This window comes from Pseudophryne corroboree, unplaced genomic scaffold (genome assembly GCF_028390025.1).
Source record: "Pseudophryne corroboree isolate aPseCor3 unplaced genomic scaffold, aPseCor3.hap2 scaffold_1903, whole genome shotgun sequence".
NCBI lineage: Eukaryota > Metazoa > Chordata > Amphibia > Anura > Myobatrachidae > Pseudophryne > Pseudophryne corroboree.
In genome coordinates, this window is record NW_026968541.1 from 20,831 (window position 1) to 37,516 (window position 16,686).

Here is a 16,686-nt window from a genome sequence, read left to right on the forward strand (position 1 = left end):
GGAATTAAGAAAATCTTTATTTAAGGGTGAAGATGTTTCTCACAAAATCGTTGCCCCAATGCATCATTGAAATTCAAGCTGGAAATATGATTTTAATATATCACTTGTACATTTTGTATTGCTCTTCTGGTGACAATGTAGTTTGTTTTTGTCAATTACCATTTTAATAATAGGGTAAAGAAAATTAAGTGGATTTTTGAAAGAAAACAATACTGTCAATATACTATTAAAACAAATTAAAATGGTAAAAGTTATTGTACTTTAAGTAAAAATAAAAGAGCCAAAATATCAATCCCAGTTTTGGATTACTTTAATTAACAAACAAAAAAATGCATATAGCAGAGGATAGTTTCAATCTGCCTACCTCTGGGTTATGGGCCCAGCATGCTTCCATTGCTGTACTCTGCTGCACATATAAGTGCAAGAGATCCTGAAGCACTCACTCATCATGGGAAAGTACCAATGTGTTTCTTCGTTGGTTGATAGAAGAAACATCTTACAAAAACTCTCTAGATTATTGACTTTTTTAAGTTTTTCTAGGAAACGTTTTAGATGAATGCTTATTAGCATTTGTCAGTATGTACTTTCAGAAAGTGTCTCTGTGGCGCAATCAGTTAGTATGTATGGCTACTAACCAAAAGGTTGGTGGTTCAATCCCACCCAGAGACCTAATTGACCTTGTTATCAGATTTTGGTGATCTTTAAGTAGACAAGTCAAAATTTCAAACCCCCTGTTATGGTGTAGGGTACCTGGCCTTCTCTGATTTAATCAGAGTTAGATTTGATTCAGTGATTTTATAAAAACAGCTAGGAAGCACAATTTAGCAGTGGGTTGCAGAGAAAAGAAATATGCTGGCAGAAAAATCCAATTGAGTGATTAAACAGCTCTTTATTTTCTGGCTTTATTTTTATGCTAACAAATTTGTTCTCTGAAAAGTTTCCACAAAGCCAAGTCTCTGATTAACACCTTTGTAAGGATGGTTTTTCACCTATTACTAAATTAAACTTGCTTCATTGGAAAGGCAGCAAGATGCATCCTCATTTCAATGTCTACTGAAATAATACAGGTTGACACCAGGAAACATTAACGCCACTGCATCCTTGCTGCTTTCTCATGTGGAAGTCTGTTTAATGTGAAAACAAGGTGATATCTAATTAGCACACAGGTAAGGAATTAAGAAAATCTTTATTTAAGGGTGAAGATGTTTCTCACAAAATCGTTGCCCCAATGCATCATTGAAATTCAAGCTGGAAAGATGATTTTAATATATCACTTGTACATTTTGTATTGCTCTTCTGGTGACAATGTAGTTTGTTTTTGTCAATTACCATTTTAATAATAGGGTAAAGAAAATTAAGTGGATTTTTGAAAGAAAACAATACTGTCAATATACTATTAAAACAAATTAAAATGGTAAAAGTTATTGTACTTTAAGTAAAAATAAAAGAGCCAAAATATCAATCCCAGTTTTGGATTACTTTAATTAACAAACAAAAAAATGCATATAGCAGAGGATAGTTTCAATCTGCCTACCTCTGGGTTATGGGCCCAGCATGCTTCCATTGCTGTACTCTGCTGCACATATAAGTGCAAGAGATCCTGAAGCACTCACTCATCATTGGAAAGTACCAATGTGTTTCTTCGTTGGTTGATAGAAGAAACATCTTACAAAAACTCTCCAGATTATTGACTTTTTTAAGTTTTTCTAGGAAACGTTTTAGATGAATGCTTATTAGTATTTGTCAGTATGTACTTTTGGAAAGTGTCTCTGTGGCGCAATCAGTTAGTGTGTACGGCTATTAACCAAAAGGTTGGTGGTTCAATCCCACCCAGGGACGTAATTGACCTTGTATTCAGATTTTGGTGATCTTTAAGTAGACAAGTCAAATTTCATACCCCCTGTTATGGTGTAGGGTACCTGGCCTTCTCTGATGTAATCAGAGTTAGATTTGATTCAGTGATTTTATAAAAACAGCTAGGAAGCACAATTTAGCAGTGGGTTGCAGAGAAAAAGAAATATGCTGGCAAAAAAATCAAATTGCGTGATTAAACAGCTCTTCATTTTCTGGCTTTATTTTTATGCTAACAAATTTGTTCTCTGAAAAGTGTCCACAAAGCCAAGTCTCTGATTAACACCTTTGTAGGGATGGTTTTTCACCTATTACTAAATTAAACTTGCTTCATTGGAAAGGCAGCAAGATGCATCCTCATTTCAATGTCTACTGAAATAATACAGGTTGACACCAGGAAACATTAACGCCACTGCATCCTTGCTGCTTTCTCATGTGGAAGTCTGTTTAATGTGAAAACAAGGTGATATCTAATTAGCACACAGGTAAGGAATTAAGAAAATCTTTATTTAAGGGTGAAGATGTTTCTCACAAAATCGTTGCCCCAATGCATCATTGAAATTCAAGCTGGAAATATGATTTTAATATATCACTTGTACATTTTGTATTGCTCTTCTGGTGACAATGTAGTTTGTTTTTGTCAATTACCATTTTAATAATAGGGTAAAGAAAATTAAGTGGATTTTTGAAAGAAAACAATACTGTCAATATACTATTAAAACAAATTAAAATGGTAAAAGTTATTGTACTTTAAGTAAAAATAAAAGAGCCAAAATATCAATCCCAGTTTTGGATTACTTTAATTAACAAACAAAAAAATGCATATAGCAGAGGATAGTTTCAATCTGCCTACCTCTGGGTTATGGGCCCAGCATGCTTCCATTGCTGTACTCTGCTGCACATATAAGTGCAAGAGATCCTGAAGCACTCACTCATCATGGGAAAGTACCAATGTGTTTCTTCGTTGGTTGATAGAAGAAACATCTTACAAAAACTCTCCAGATTATTGACTTTTTTAAGTTTTTCTAGGAAACGTTTTAGATGAATGCTTATTAGCATTTGTCAGTATGTGCTTTTGGAAAGTGTCTCTGTGGCGCAATCAGTTAGTGTGTACGGCTATTAACCAAAAGGTTGGTGGTTCAATCCCACCCAGGGACGTAATTGACCTTGTATTCAGATTTTGGTGATCTTTAAGTAGACAAGTCAAATTTCATACCCCCTGTTATGGTGTAGGGTACCTGGCCTTCTCTGATGTAATCAGAGTTAGATTTGATTCAGTGATTTTATAAAAACAGCTAGGAAGCACAATTTAGCAGTGGGTTGCAGAGAAAAAGAAATATGCTGGCAAAAAAATCAAATTGCGTGATTAAACAGCTCTTCATTTTCTGGCTTTATTTTTATGCTAACAAATTTGTTCTCTGAAAAGTGTCCACAAAGCCAAGTCTCTGATTAACACCTTTGTAGGGATGGTTTTTCACCTATTACTAAAGTAAACTTGCTTCATTGGAAAGGCAGCAAGATGCATCCTCATTTCAATGTCTACTGAAATAATACAGGTTGACACCAGGAAACATTAACGCCACTGCATCCTTGCTGCTTTCTCATGTGGAAGTCTGTTTAATGTGAAAACAAGGTGATATCTAATTAGCACACAGGTAAGGAATTACGAAAATCTTTATTTAAGGGTGAAGATGTTTCTCACAAAATTGTTGCCCCAATGCATCATTGAAATTCAAGCTGGAAAGATGATTTTAATATATCACTTGTACATTTTGTATTGCTCTTCTGGTGACAATGTAGTTTGTTTTTGTCAATTACCATTTTAATAATAGGGTAAAGAAAATGAAGTGGATTTTTGAAAGAAAACAATACTGTCAATATACTATTCAAACAAATTAAAATGGTAAAAGTTATTGTACTTTAAGTAAAAATAAAAGAGACAAAATATCAATCCCAGTTTTGGATTACTTTAATTAACAAAAAAAAATGCATATAGCAGAGGATAGTTTCAATCTGCCTACCTCTGGGTTATGGGCCCAGCATGCTTCCATTGCAGTGCTCTGCTGCACATGTAAGTGCAAGAGATCCTGAAGCACTCACTCATCATGGGAATGTACCAATGTGTTTCTTCGTTGGTTGATGGAAGAAACATCTTACAAAAACTCTCCAGATTATTGACTTTTTTAAGTTTTTCTAGGAAACGTTTTAGATGAATGCTTATTAGCATTTGTCAGTATGTACTTTTGCAAAGTGTCTCTGTGGCGCAATCAGTTAGTATGTACGGCTATTAACCAAAAGGTTGGTGGTTCAATCCCACCCAGGGACGTAATTGACCTTGTTATCAGATTTTGGTGATCTTTAAGTAGACAAGTCAAAATTTCAAACCCCCTGTTATGGTGTAGGGTACCTGGCCTTCTCTGATGTAATCAGAGTTAGATTTGATTCAGTGATTTTATAAAAACAGCTAGGAAGCACAATTTAGCAGTGGGTTGCAGAGAAAAAAAATATGCTGGCAGAAAAATCCAATTGAGTGATTAAACAGCTCTTCATTTTCTGGCTTTATTTTTATGCTAACAAATTTGTTCTCTGAAAAGTGTCCACAAAGCCAAGTCTCTGATTAACACCTTTTTAAGGATGGTTTTTCACCTATTACTAAATTGCACCTCAATTATTTTCTTTACCCTATTATTAAAATGGTAATTGACAAAAACAAACTACATTGTCACCAGAAGAGCAATACAAAATGTACAAGTGATATATTAAAATCATATTTCCAGCTTGAATTTCAATGATGCATTGGGGCAACGATTTTGTGAGAAACATCTTCACCCTTAAATAAAGATTTTCTTAATTCCTTACCTGTGTGCTAATTAGATATCACCTTGTTTTCACATTAAACAGACTTCCACATGAGAAAGCAGCAAGGATGCAGTGGCATTAATGTTTCCTGGTGTCAACTTGCATTATTTCAGTAGACATTGAAATGAGGATGCATCTTGCTGCCTTTCCAATGAAGCAAGTTTAATTTAGTAATAGGTGAAAAACCATCCCTACAAAGGTGTTAATCAGAGACTTGGCTTTGTGGACACTTTTCAGAGAACAAATTTGTTAGCATAAAAATAAAGCCAGAAATGAAGAGCTGTTTAATCACTCAATTGGATTTTTAGAGCTACGCATTGGAAAATTCAGGGCTATACCGTGTAGATGAAGCACTAACAGGAGGTTTTAAAATTTTCATTCTAGTGTCCTTCGTTTGGGAGAAAAATGCAAAGGTACAAGACAGCTTTTCCTTGCCAATATCTCTCTTTTGCAAAGAGCTACGCATTGGAAAATTCAGGGCTATACCGTGTAGATGAAGAACTAACAGGAGGCTTTAAAATTTTCATTCTAGTGTCCTTCGTTTGGGAGAAAAATGCAAAGGTACAAGACAGCTTTTCCTTGCCAATATCTCTCTTTTGCAAAGAGCTACGCATTGGAAAATTCAGGTCTATGTCGTGTAGATGATGGCCTAACAGGTGGCTTTAAAATTTTCTTTCTAGTGTCCTTCGTTTGGGAGAAAAATGCAAAGGTACAAGACAGCTTTTCCTTGCCAATATCTCTCTTTTGCAAAGAGCTACGCATTGGAACATTCAGGGCTATGTCGTGTAGATGATGGCCTAACAGGAGGCTTTAAAATTTTCTTTCTAGTGACCTTCGTTTGGGAGAAAAATGCAAAGGTACAAGACAGCTTTTCCTTGCCAATATCTCTCTTTTGCAAAGAGCTGCGCATTGGAAAATTCAGGACTATGTCGTGTAGATGATGACCTAACAGGATGCTTTAAAATTTTCTTTCTAGTGTCCTTCGTTTGGGAGAAAAATGCAAAGGTACAAGACAGCTTTTCCTTGCCAATATCTCTCTTTTGCAAAGAGCTGCGCATTGGAAAATTCAGGGCTATGTCGTGTAGATGATGGCCTAACAGGAGGCTTTACAATTTTCTTTCTAGTGTCTTTCGTTTGGGAGAAAAATGCAAAGGTACAAGACAGTTTTTCCTTGCCAATATCTCTCTTTTGCAAAGAGCTACACATTGGAAAATTAAGGGCTATGTCGTGTAGATGATGGCCTAACAGGAGGCTTTAAAATTATCTTTCTAGTGTCCTTCGTTTGGAAGAAAAATGCAAAGGTACAAGACAGCTTTTCCTTGCCAATATCTCTCTTTTGCAAAGAGCTACGCATTGGAAAATTCAGGGCTATGTCGTGTAGATGATGGCCTAACAGGAGGCTTTAAAATTATCTTTCTAGTGTCCTTCGTTTGGAAGAAAAATGCAAAGGTACAAGACAGCTTTTCCTTGCCAATATCTCTCTTTTGCAAAGAGCTACGCTTTGGAAAATTCAGGGCTATGTCGTGTAGATGATGGCCTAACAGGAGGCTTTAAAATTTTCTTTTTAGTGACCTTCGTTTGGGAGAAACATGCAAAGGTACAAGACAGCTTTTCCTTGCCAATATCTCTCTTTTGCAAAGAGCTGCGCATTGGAAAATTCAGGGCTATGTCGTGTAGATGATGGCCTAACAGGAGGCTTTAAAATTATCTTTCTAGTGTCCTTCGTTTGGGAGAAAAATGCAAAGGTACAAGACAGCTTTTCCTTGCCAATATCTCTCTTTTGCAAAGAGCTACGCATTGGAAAATTCAGGGCTATGTCGTGTAGATGATGGCCTAACAGGAGGCTTTAAAATTTTCTTTCTAGTGTCCTTCGTTTGGGAGAAAAATGCAAAGGTACAAGACAGCTTTTCCTTGCCAATATCTCTCTTTTGCAAAGAGCTGCGCATTGGAAAATTCAGGGCTATGTCGTGTAGATGATGGCCTAACAGGAGGCTTTAAAATTTTCTTTCTAGTGACCTTCGTTTGGGAGAAAAATGCAAAGGTACAATACAGCTTTTCCTTGCCAATATCTCTCTTTTTTGCAAAGAGCTGCGCATTGGAAAATTCAGGACTATGTCGTGTAGATGATGGCCTAACAGGAGGCTTTAAAATTTTCTTTCTAGTGTCCTTCGTTTGGGAGAAAAATGCAAAGGTACAAGACAGCTTTTCCTTGCCAATATCTCTCTTTTGCAAAGAGCTGCGCATTGGAAAATTCAGGACTATGTCGTGTAGATGATGGCCTAACAGGAGGCTCTAAAATTTTCTTTCTAGTGTCCTTCGTTTGGGAGAAAAATGCAAAGGTACAAGACAGCTTTTCCTTGCCAATATCTCTCTTTTGCAAAGAGCTACGCATTGGAAAATTCAGCTAGCTGTTTTTATAAAATCACTGAATCAAATCTAACTCTGATTACATCAGAGAAGGCCAGGTACCCTACACCATAACAGGGGGTTTGAAATTTTGACTTGTCTACTTAAAGATCACCAAAATCTGATAACAAGGTCAATTAGGTCCCTGGGTGGGATTGAACCACCAACCTTTTGGTTAATAGCCGCACATACTAACTGATTGCGCCACAGAGACACTTTGCAAAAGTCCATACTGACAAAGGCTAATAAGCATTCATCTAAAACGTTTCCTAGAAAAACTTTAAAAAGTCAATAATCTGGAGAGTTTTTGTAAGATGTTTCTTCCATCAACCAACGAAGAAACACATTGGTACTTTCCCATGATGAGTGAGTGCTTCAGGATCTCTTGAACTTACATGTGCAGCAGAGTACTGCAATGGAAGCATGCTGGGCCCATAACCCAGAGGTAGGCAGATTGAAACTATCCTCTGCTATATGCATTTTTTTTTGTTAATTAAAGTAATCCAAAACTGGGATTGATATTTTGGCTCTTTTATTTTTACTTAAAGTACAATAACTTTTACCATTTTAATTTGTTTTAATAGTATATTGACAGTATTGTTTTCTTTCAAAAATCCACTTCATTTTCTTTACCCTATTATTAAAATGGTAATTGACAAAAACAAACTACATTGTCACCAGAAGAGCAATACAAAATGTACAAGTGATATATTAAAATCATCTTTCCAGCTTGAATTTCAATGATGCATTGGGTCAACAATTTTGTGAGAAACATCTTCACCCTTAAATAAAGATTTTCTTAATTCCTTACCTGTGTGCTAATTAGATATCACCTTGTTTTCACATTAAACAGACTTCCACATGAGAAAGCAGCAAGGATGCAGTGGCGTTAATGTTTCCTGGTGTCAACCTGTATTATTTCAGTAGACATTGAAATGAGGATACATCTTGCTGCCTTTCCAATGAAGCAAGTTTAATTTAGTAATAGGTGAAAAACCATCCCTACAAAGGTGTTAATCAGAGACTTGGCTTTGTGGACACTTTTCAGAGAACAAATTTGTTAGCATAAAAATAAAGCCAGAAAATGAAGAGCTGTTTAATCACGCAATTTGATTTTTTTGCCAGCATATTTCTTTTTCTCTGCAACCCACTGCTAAATTGTGCTTCCTAGATGTTTTTATAAAATCACTGAATCAAATCTAACTCTGATTACATCAGAGAAGGCCAGGTACCCTACACCATAACAGGGGGTATGAAATTTGACTTGTCTACTTAAAGATCACCAAAATCTGATAACAAGGTCAATTACGTCCCTGGGTGGGATTGAACCACCAACCTTTTGGTTAATAGCCGTACACACTAACTGATTGCGCCACAGAGACACTTTGCAAAACTACATACTGACAAATGCTAATAAGCATTCATCTAAAACGTTTCCTAGAAAAACTTTAAAAAGTCAATAATCTGGAGAGTTTTTGTAAGATGTTTCTTCTATCAACCAACGAAGAAACACATTGGTACTTTCCCATGATGAGTGAGTGCTTCAGGATCTCTTGCACTTACATGTGCAGCAGAGTACAGCAATGGAAGCATGCTGGGCCCATAACCCAGAGGTAGGCAGATTGAAACTATCCTCTGCTATATGCATTTTTTTGTTTGTTAATTAAAGTAATCCAAAACTGGGATTGATATTTTGGCTCTTTTATTTTTACTTAAAGTACAATAACTTTTACCATTTTAATTTGTTTTAATAGTATATTGACAGTATTGTTTTCTTTCAAAAATCCACTTAATTTTCTTTACCCTATTATTAAAATGGTAATTGACAAAAACAAACTACATTGTCACCAGAAGAGCAATACAAAATGTACAAGTGATATATTAAAATCATCTTTCCAGCTTGAATTTCAATGATGCATTGGGGCAACGATTTTGTGAGAAACATCTTCACCCTTAAATAAAGATTTTCTTAATTCCTTACCTGTGTGCTAATTAGATATCACCTTGTTTTCACATTAAACAGACTTCCACATGAGAAAGCAGCAAGGATGCAGTGGCGCTAATGTTACCTGGTGTCAACCTGTATTATTTCAGTAGACATTGAAATGAGGATGCATCTTGCTGCCTTTCCAATGAAGCAAGTTTAATTTAGTAATAGGTGAAAAACCATCCTTACAAAGGTGTTAATCAGAGACTTGGCTTTGTGGACACTTTTCAGAGAACAAATTTGTTAGCATAAAGATAAAGCCAGAAAATAAAGAGCTGTTTAATCACTCAATTGGATTTTTCTGCCAGCATATTTTTTTTCTCTGCAACCCACTGCTAAATTGTGCTTCCTAGCTGTTTTTATAAAATCACTGAATCAAATCTAACTCTGATTACATCAGAGAAGGCCAGGTACCCTACACCATAACAGGGGGTTTGAAATTTTGACTTGTCTACTTAAAGATCACCAAAATCTGATAACAAGGTCAATTAGGTCCCTGGGTGGGATTGAACCACCAACCTTTTGGTTAATAGCCGTACACACTAACTGATTGCGCCACAGAGACACTTTGCAAAAAGTCCATACTGACAAAGGCTAATAAGCATTCATCTAAAACGTTTCCTAGAAAAACTTTAAAAAGTCAATAATCTGGAGAGTTTTTGTAAGATGTTTCTTCCATCAACCAACGAAGAAACACATTGGTACTTTCCCATGATGAGTGAGTGCTTCAGGATCTCTTGAACTTACATGTGCAGCAGAGTACTGCAATGGAAGCATGCTGGGCTCATAACCGAGAGGTAGGCAGATTGAAACTATCCTCTGCTATATGCATTTTTTTTTTGTTAATTAAAGTAATCCAAAACTGGGATTGATATTTTGTCTCTTTTATTTTTACTTAAAGTACAATAACTTTTACCATTTTAATTTGTTTTAATAGTATATTGACAGTATTGTTTTCTTTCAAAAATCCACTTCATTTTCTTTACCCTATTATTAAAATGGTAATTGACAAAAACAAACTACATTGTCACCAGAAGAGCAATACAAAATGTACAAGTGATATATTAAAATCATCTTTCCAGCTTGAATTTCAATGTTGCATTGGGTCAACAATTTTGTGAGAAACATCTTCACCCTTAAATAAAGATTTTCTTAATTCCTTACCTGTGTGCTAATTAGATATCACCTTGTTTTCACATTAAACAGACTTCCACATGAGAAAGCAGCAAGGATGCAGTGGCGTTAATGTTTCCTGGTGTCAACCTGTATTATTTCAGTAGACATTGAAATGAGGATACATCTTGCTGCCTTTCCAATGAAGCAAGTTTAATTTAGTAATAGGTGAAAAACCATCCCTACAAAGGTGTTAATCAGAGACTTGGCTTTGTGGACACTTTTCAGAGAACAAATTTGTTAGCATAAAAATAAAGCCAGAAAATGAAGAGCTGTTTAATCACGCAATTTGATTTTTTTGCCAGCATATTTCTTTTTCTCTGCAACCCACTGCTAAATTGTGCTTCCTAGATGTTTTTATAAAATCACTGAATCAAATCTAACTCTGATTACATCAGAGAAGGCCAGGTACCCTACACCATAACAGGGGGTATGAAATTTGACTTGTCTACTTAAAGATCACCAAAATCTGATAACAAGGTCAATTACGTCCCTGGGTGGGATTGAACCACCAACCTTTTGGTTAATAGCCGTACATACTAACTGATTGCGCCACAGAGACACTTTGCAAAAGTACATACTGACAAATGCTAATAAGCATTCATCTAAAACGTTTCCTAGAAAAACTTAAAAAAGTCAATAATCTGGAGAGTTTTTGTAAGATGTTTCTTCTATCAACCAACGAAGAAACACATTGGTACTTTCCCATGATGAGTGAGTGCTTCAGGATCTCTTGCACTTACATGTGCAGCAGAGTACAGCAATGGAAGCATGCTGGGCCCATAACCCAGAGGTAGGCAGGTTGAAACTATCCTCTGCTATATGCATTTTTTTGTTTGTTAATTAAAGTAATCCAAAACTGGGATTGATATTTTGGCTCTTTTATTTTTACTTAAAGTACAATAACTTTTACCATTTTAATTTGTTTTAATAGTATATTGACAGTATTGTTTTCTTTCAAAAATCCACTTAATTTTCTTTACCCTATTATTAAAATGGTAATTGACAAAAACAAACTACATTGTCACCAGAAGAGCAATACAAAATGTACAAGTGATATATTAAAATCATATTTCCAGCTTGAATTTCAATGATGCATTGTGGCAACGATTTTGTGAGAAACATCTTCACCCTTAAATAAAGATTTTCTTAATTCCTTACCTGTGTGCTAATTAGATATCACCTTGTTTTCATATAAAACAGACTTCCACATGAGAAAGCAGCAAGGATGCAGTTTCGTTAATGTTTCCTGGTGTCAACTTGTATTATTTTAGTAGACATTGAAATGAGGATGCATCTTGCTGCCTTTCCAATGAAGCAAGTTTAATTTAGTAATAGGTGAAAAACCATCCTTACAAAGGTGTTAATCAGAGACTTGGCTTTGTGGACACTTTTCAGAGAACAAATTTGTTAGCATAAAAATAAAGCCAGAAAATGAAGAGCTGTTTAATCACTCAATTGGATTTTTCTGCCAGCATATTTTTTTTCTCTGCAACCCACTGCTAAATTGTGCTTCCTAGCTGTTTTTATAAAATCACTGAATCAAATCTAACTCTGATTACATCAGAGAAGGCCAGGTACCCTACACCATAACAGGGGGTTTGAAATTTTGACTTGTCTACTTAAAGATCACCAAAATCTGATAACAAGGTCAATTAGGTCCCTGGATGGGATTGAACCACCAACCTTATGGTTAATAGCCGTACATACTAACTGATTGCGCCACAGAGACACTTTGCGAAAGTCCATACTGACAAAGGCTAATAAGCATTCATCTAAAACGTTTCCTAGAAAAACTTTAAAAAGTCAATAATCTGGAGAGTTTTTGTAAGATGTTTCTTCCATCAACCAACGAAGAAACACATTGGTACTTTCCCATGATGAGTGAGTGCTTCAGGATCTCTTGAACTTACATGTGCAGCAGAGTACTGCAATGGAAGCATGCTGGGCCCATAACCCAGAGGTAGGCAGATTGAAACTATCCTCTGCTATATGCATTTTTTTTTTGTTAATTAAAGTAATCCAAAACTGGGATTGATATTTTGTCTCTTTTATTTTTACTTAAAGTACAATAACTTTTACCATTTTAATTTGTTTTAATAGTATATTGACAGTATTGTTTTCTTTCAAAAATCCACTTCATTTTCTTTACCCTATTATTAAAATGGTAATTGACAAAAACAAACTACATTGTCACCAGAAGAGCAATACAAAATGTACAAGTGATATATTAAAATCATCTTTCCAGCTTGAATTTCAACGATGCATTGGGTCAACAATTTTGTGAGAAACATCTTCACCCTTAAATAAAGATTTTCTTAATTCCTTACCTGTGTGCTAATTAGATATCACCTTGTTTTCACATTAAACAGACTTCCACATGAGAAAGCAGCAAGGATGCAGTGGCGTTAATGTTTCCTGGTGTCAACCTGTATTATTTCAGTAGACATTGAAATGAGGATACATCTTGCTGCCTTTCCAATGAAGCAAGTTTAATTTAGTAATAGGTGAAAAACCATCCCTACAAAGGTGTTAATCAGAGACTTGGCTTTGTGGACACTTTTCAGAGAACAAATTTGTTAGCATAAAAATAAAGCCAGAAAATGAAGAGCTGTTTAATCACGCAATTTGATTTTTTTGCCAGCATATTTCTTTTTCTCTGCAACCCACTGCTAAATTGTGCTTCCTAGATGTTTTTATAAAATCACTGAATCAAATCTAACTCTGATTACATCAGAGAAGGCCAGGTACCCTACACCATAACAGGGGGTATGAAATTTGACTTGTCTACTTAAAGATCACCAAAATCTGATAACAAGGTCAATTACGTCCCTGGGTGGGATTGAACCACCAACCTTTTGGTTAATAGCCGTACACACTAACTGATTGCGCCACAGAGACACTTTGCAAAACTACATACTGACAAATGCTAATAAGCATTCATCTAAAACGTTTCCTAGAAAAACTTTAAAAAGTCAATAATCTGGAGAGTTTTTGTAAGATGTTTCTTCTATCAACCAACGAAGAAACACATTGGTACTTTCCCATGATGAGTGAGTGCTTCAGGATCTCTTGCACTTACATGTGCAGCAGAGTACAGCAATGGAAGCATGCTGGGCCCATTACCCAGAGGTAGGCAGATTGAAACTATCCTCTGCTATATGCATTTTTTTGTTTGTTAATTAAAGTAATCCAAAACTGGGATTGATATTTTGGCTCTTTTATTTTTACTTAAAGTACAATAACTTTTACCATTTTAATTTGTTTTAATAGTATATTGACAGTATTGTTTTCTTTCAAAAATCCACTTAATTTTCTTTACCCTATTATTAAAATGGTAATTGACAAAAACAAACTACATTGTCACCAGAAGAGCAATACAAAATGTACAAGTGATATATTAAAATCATCTTTCCAGCTTGAATTTCAATGATGCATTGGGGCAACGATTTTGTGAGAAACATCTTCACCCTTAAATAAAGATTTTCTTAATTCCTTACCTGTGTGCTAATTAGATATCACCTTGTTTTCACATTAAACAGACTTCCACATGAGAAAGCAGCAAGGATGCAGTGGCGTTAATGTTTCCTGGTGTCAACCTGTATTATTTCAGTAGACATTGAAATGAGGATGCATCTTGCTGCCTTTCCAATGAAGCAAGTTTAATTTAGTAATAGGTGAAAAACCATCCTTACAAAGGTGTTAATCAGAGACTTGGCTTTGTGGACACTTTTCAGAGAACAAATTTGTTAGCATAAAAATAAAGCCAGAAAATAAAGAGCTGTTTAATCACTCAATTGGATTTTTCTGCCAGCATATTTTTTTTCTCTGCAACCCACTGCTAAATTGTGCTTCCTAGCTGTTTTTATAAAATCACTGAATCAAATCTAACTCTGATTACATCAGAGAAGGCCAGGTACCCTACACCATAACAGGGGGTTTGAAATTTTGACTTGTCTACTTAAAGATCACCAAAATCTGATAACAAGGTCAATTAGGTCCCTGGGTGGGATTGAACCACCAACCTTTTGGTTAATAGCCGTACACACTAACTGATTGCGCCACAGAGACACTTTGCAAAAAGACCATACTGACAAAGGCTAATAAGCATTCATCTAAAACGTTTCCTAGAAAAACTTTAAAAAGTCAATAATCTGGAGAGTTTTTGTAAGATGTTTCTTCCATCAACCAACGAAGAAACACATTGGTACTTTCCCATGATGAGTGAGTGCTTCAGGATCTCTTGAACTTACATGTGCAGCAGAGTACTGCAATGGAAGCATGCTGGGCTCATAACCGAGAGGTAGGCAGATTGAAACTATCCTCTGCTATATGCATTTTTTTTTTGTTAATTAAAGTAATCCAAAACTGGGATTGATATTTTGTCTCTTTTATTTTTACTTAAAGTACAATAACTTTTACCATTTTAATTTGTTTTAATAGTATATTGACAGTATTGTTTTCTTTCAAAAATCCACTTCATTTTCTTTACCCTATTATTAAAATGGTAATTGACAAAAACAAACTACATTGTCACCAGAAGAGCAATACAAAATGTACAAGTGATATATTAAAATCATCTTTCCAGCTTGAATTTCAATGTTGCATTGGGTCAACATTTTTGTGAGAAACATCTTCACCCTTAAATAAAGATTTTCTTAATTCCTTACCTGTGTGCTAATTAGATATCACCTTGTTTTCACATTAAACAGACTTCCACATGAGAAAGCAGCAAGGATGCAGTGGCGTTAATGTTTCCTGGTGTCAACTTGTATTATTTCAGTAGACATTGAAATGAGGATGCATCTTGCTGCCTTTCCAATGAAGCAAGTTTAATTTAGTAATAGGTGAAAAACCATCCTTACAAAGGTGTTAATCAGAGACTTGGCTTTGTGGACACTTTTCAGAGAACAAATTTGTTAGCATAAAAATAAAGCCAGAAAATGAAGAGCTGTTTAATCACTCGATTGGATTTTTCTGCCAGCATATTTTTTTTCTCTGCAACCCACTGCTAAATTGTGCTTCCTAGCTGTTTTTTATAAAATCACTGAATCAAATCTAACTCTGATTACATCAGAGAAGGCCATGTACCCTACACCATAAGAGGAGGTTTGAAATTTTGACTTGTCTCCTTAAATATCACCAAAATCTGATCACAAGGTTAATTACGTCCCTGGGTGGGATTGAACCACCAACATTTTGGTTAATAGCCAAACACACTAACCGATTGCGCCACAGAGACACTTTGCAAAAGTCCATACTGACAAAGGCTAATAAGCATTCATCTAAAACGTTTCCTAGAAAAACTTTTAAAAGTCAATAATCTGGAGAGTTTTTGTAAGATGTTTCTTCCATCAACCAACGAAGAAACACATTGGTACTTTCCCATGATGAGTGAGTGCTTCAGGATCTCTTGCACTTACATGTGCAGCAGAGTACTGCAATGGAAGCATGCTGGGCCCATAACCCAGAGGTAGGCAGATTGAAACTATCCTCTGCTATATGCATTTTTTTTGTTAATTAAAGTAATCCAAAACTGGGATTGATATTTTGTCTCTTTTATTTTTACTTAAAGTACAATAACTTTTACCATTTTAATTTGTTTTAATAGTATATTGACAGTATTGTTTTCTTTCAAAAATCCACTTCATTTTCTTTACCCTATTATTAAAATGGTAATTGACAAAAACAAACTACATTGTCACCAGAAGAGCAATACAAAATGTACAAGTGATATATTAAAATCATCTTTCCAGCTTGAATTTCAATGTTGCATTGGGTCAACATTTTTGTGAGAAACATCTTCACCCTTAAATAAAGATTTTCTTAATTCCTTACCTGTGTGCTAATTAGATATCACCTTGTTTTCACATTAAACAGACTTCCACATGAGAAAGCAGCAAGGATGCAGTGGCGTTAATGTTTCCTGGTGTCAACTTGTATTATTTCAGTAGACATTGAAATGAGGATGCATCTTGCTGCCTTTCCAATGAAGCAAGTTTAATTTAGTAATAGGTGAAAAACCATCCTTACAAAGGTGTTAATCAGAGACTTGGCTTTGTGGACACTTTTCAGAGAACAAATTTGTTAGCATAAAAATAAAGCCAGAAAATGAAGAGCTGTTTAATCACTCGATTGGATTTTTCTGCCAGCATATTTTTTTTCTCTGCAACCCACTGCTAAATTGTGCTTCCTAGCTGTTTTTTATAAAATCACTGAATCAAATCTAACTCTGATTACATCAGAGAAGGCCATGTACCCTACACCATAAGAGGAGGTTTGAAATTTTGACTTGTCTCCTTAAATATCACCAAAATCTGATCACAAGGTTAATTACGTCCCTGGGTGGGATTGAACCACCAACATTTTGGTTAATAGCCAAACACACTAACCGATTGCGCCACAGAGAC

General features: G+C 35.4%; 2 non-coding genes across 2 annotated transcripts; both read right to left on the bottom strand.

Annotated features, from left to right (window-relative positions):
- Nucleotides 1-15,444: 15,444 nt before the first annotated feature.
- TRNAN-AUU (transfer RNA asparagine (anticodon AUU)) lies at nt 15,445-15,518 on the bottom strand. Its single transcript has one exon. It is a non-coding gene; the product is annotated as a tRNA-Asn (tRNA).
- Nucleotides 15,519-16,612: 1,094 nt separating this feature from the next.
- Nucleotides 16,613-16,686, bottom strand: TRNAN-AUU (transfer RNA asparagine (anticodon AUU)). Its single transcript has one exon. It is a non-coding gene; the product is annotated as a tRNA-Asn (tRNA).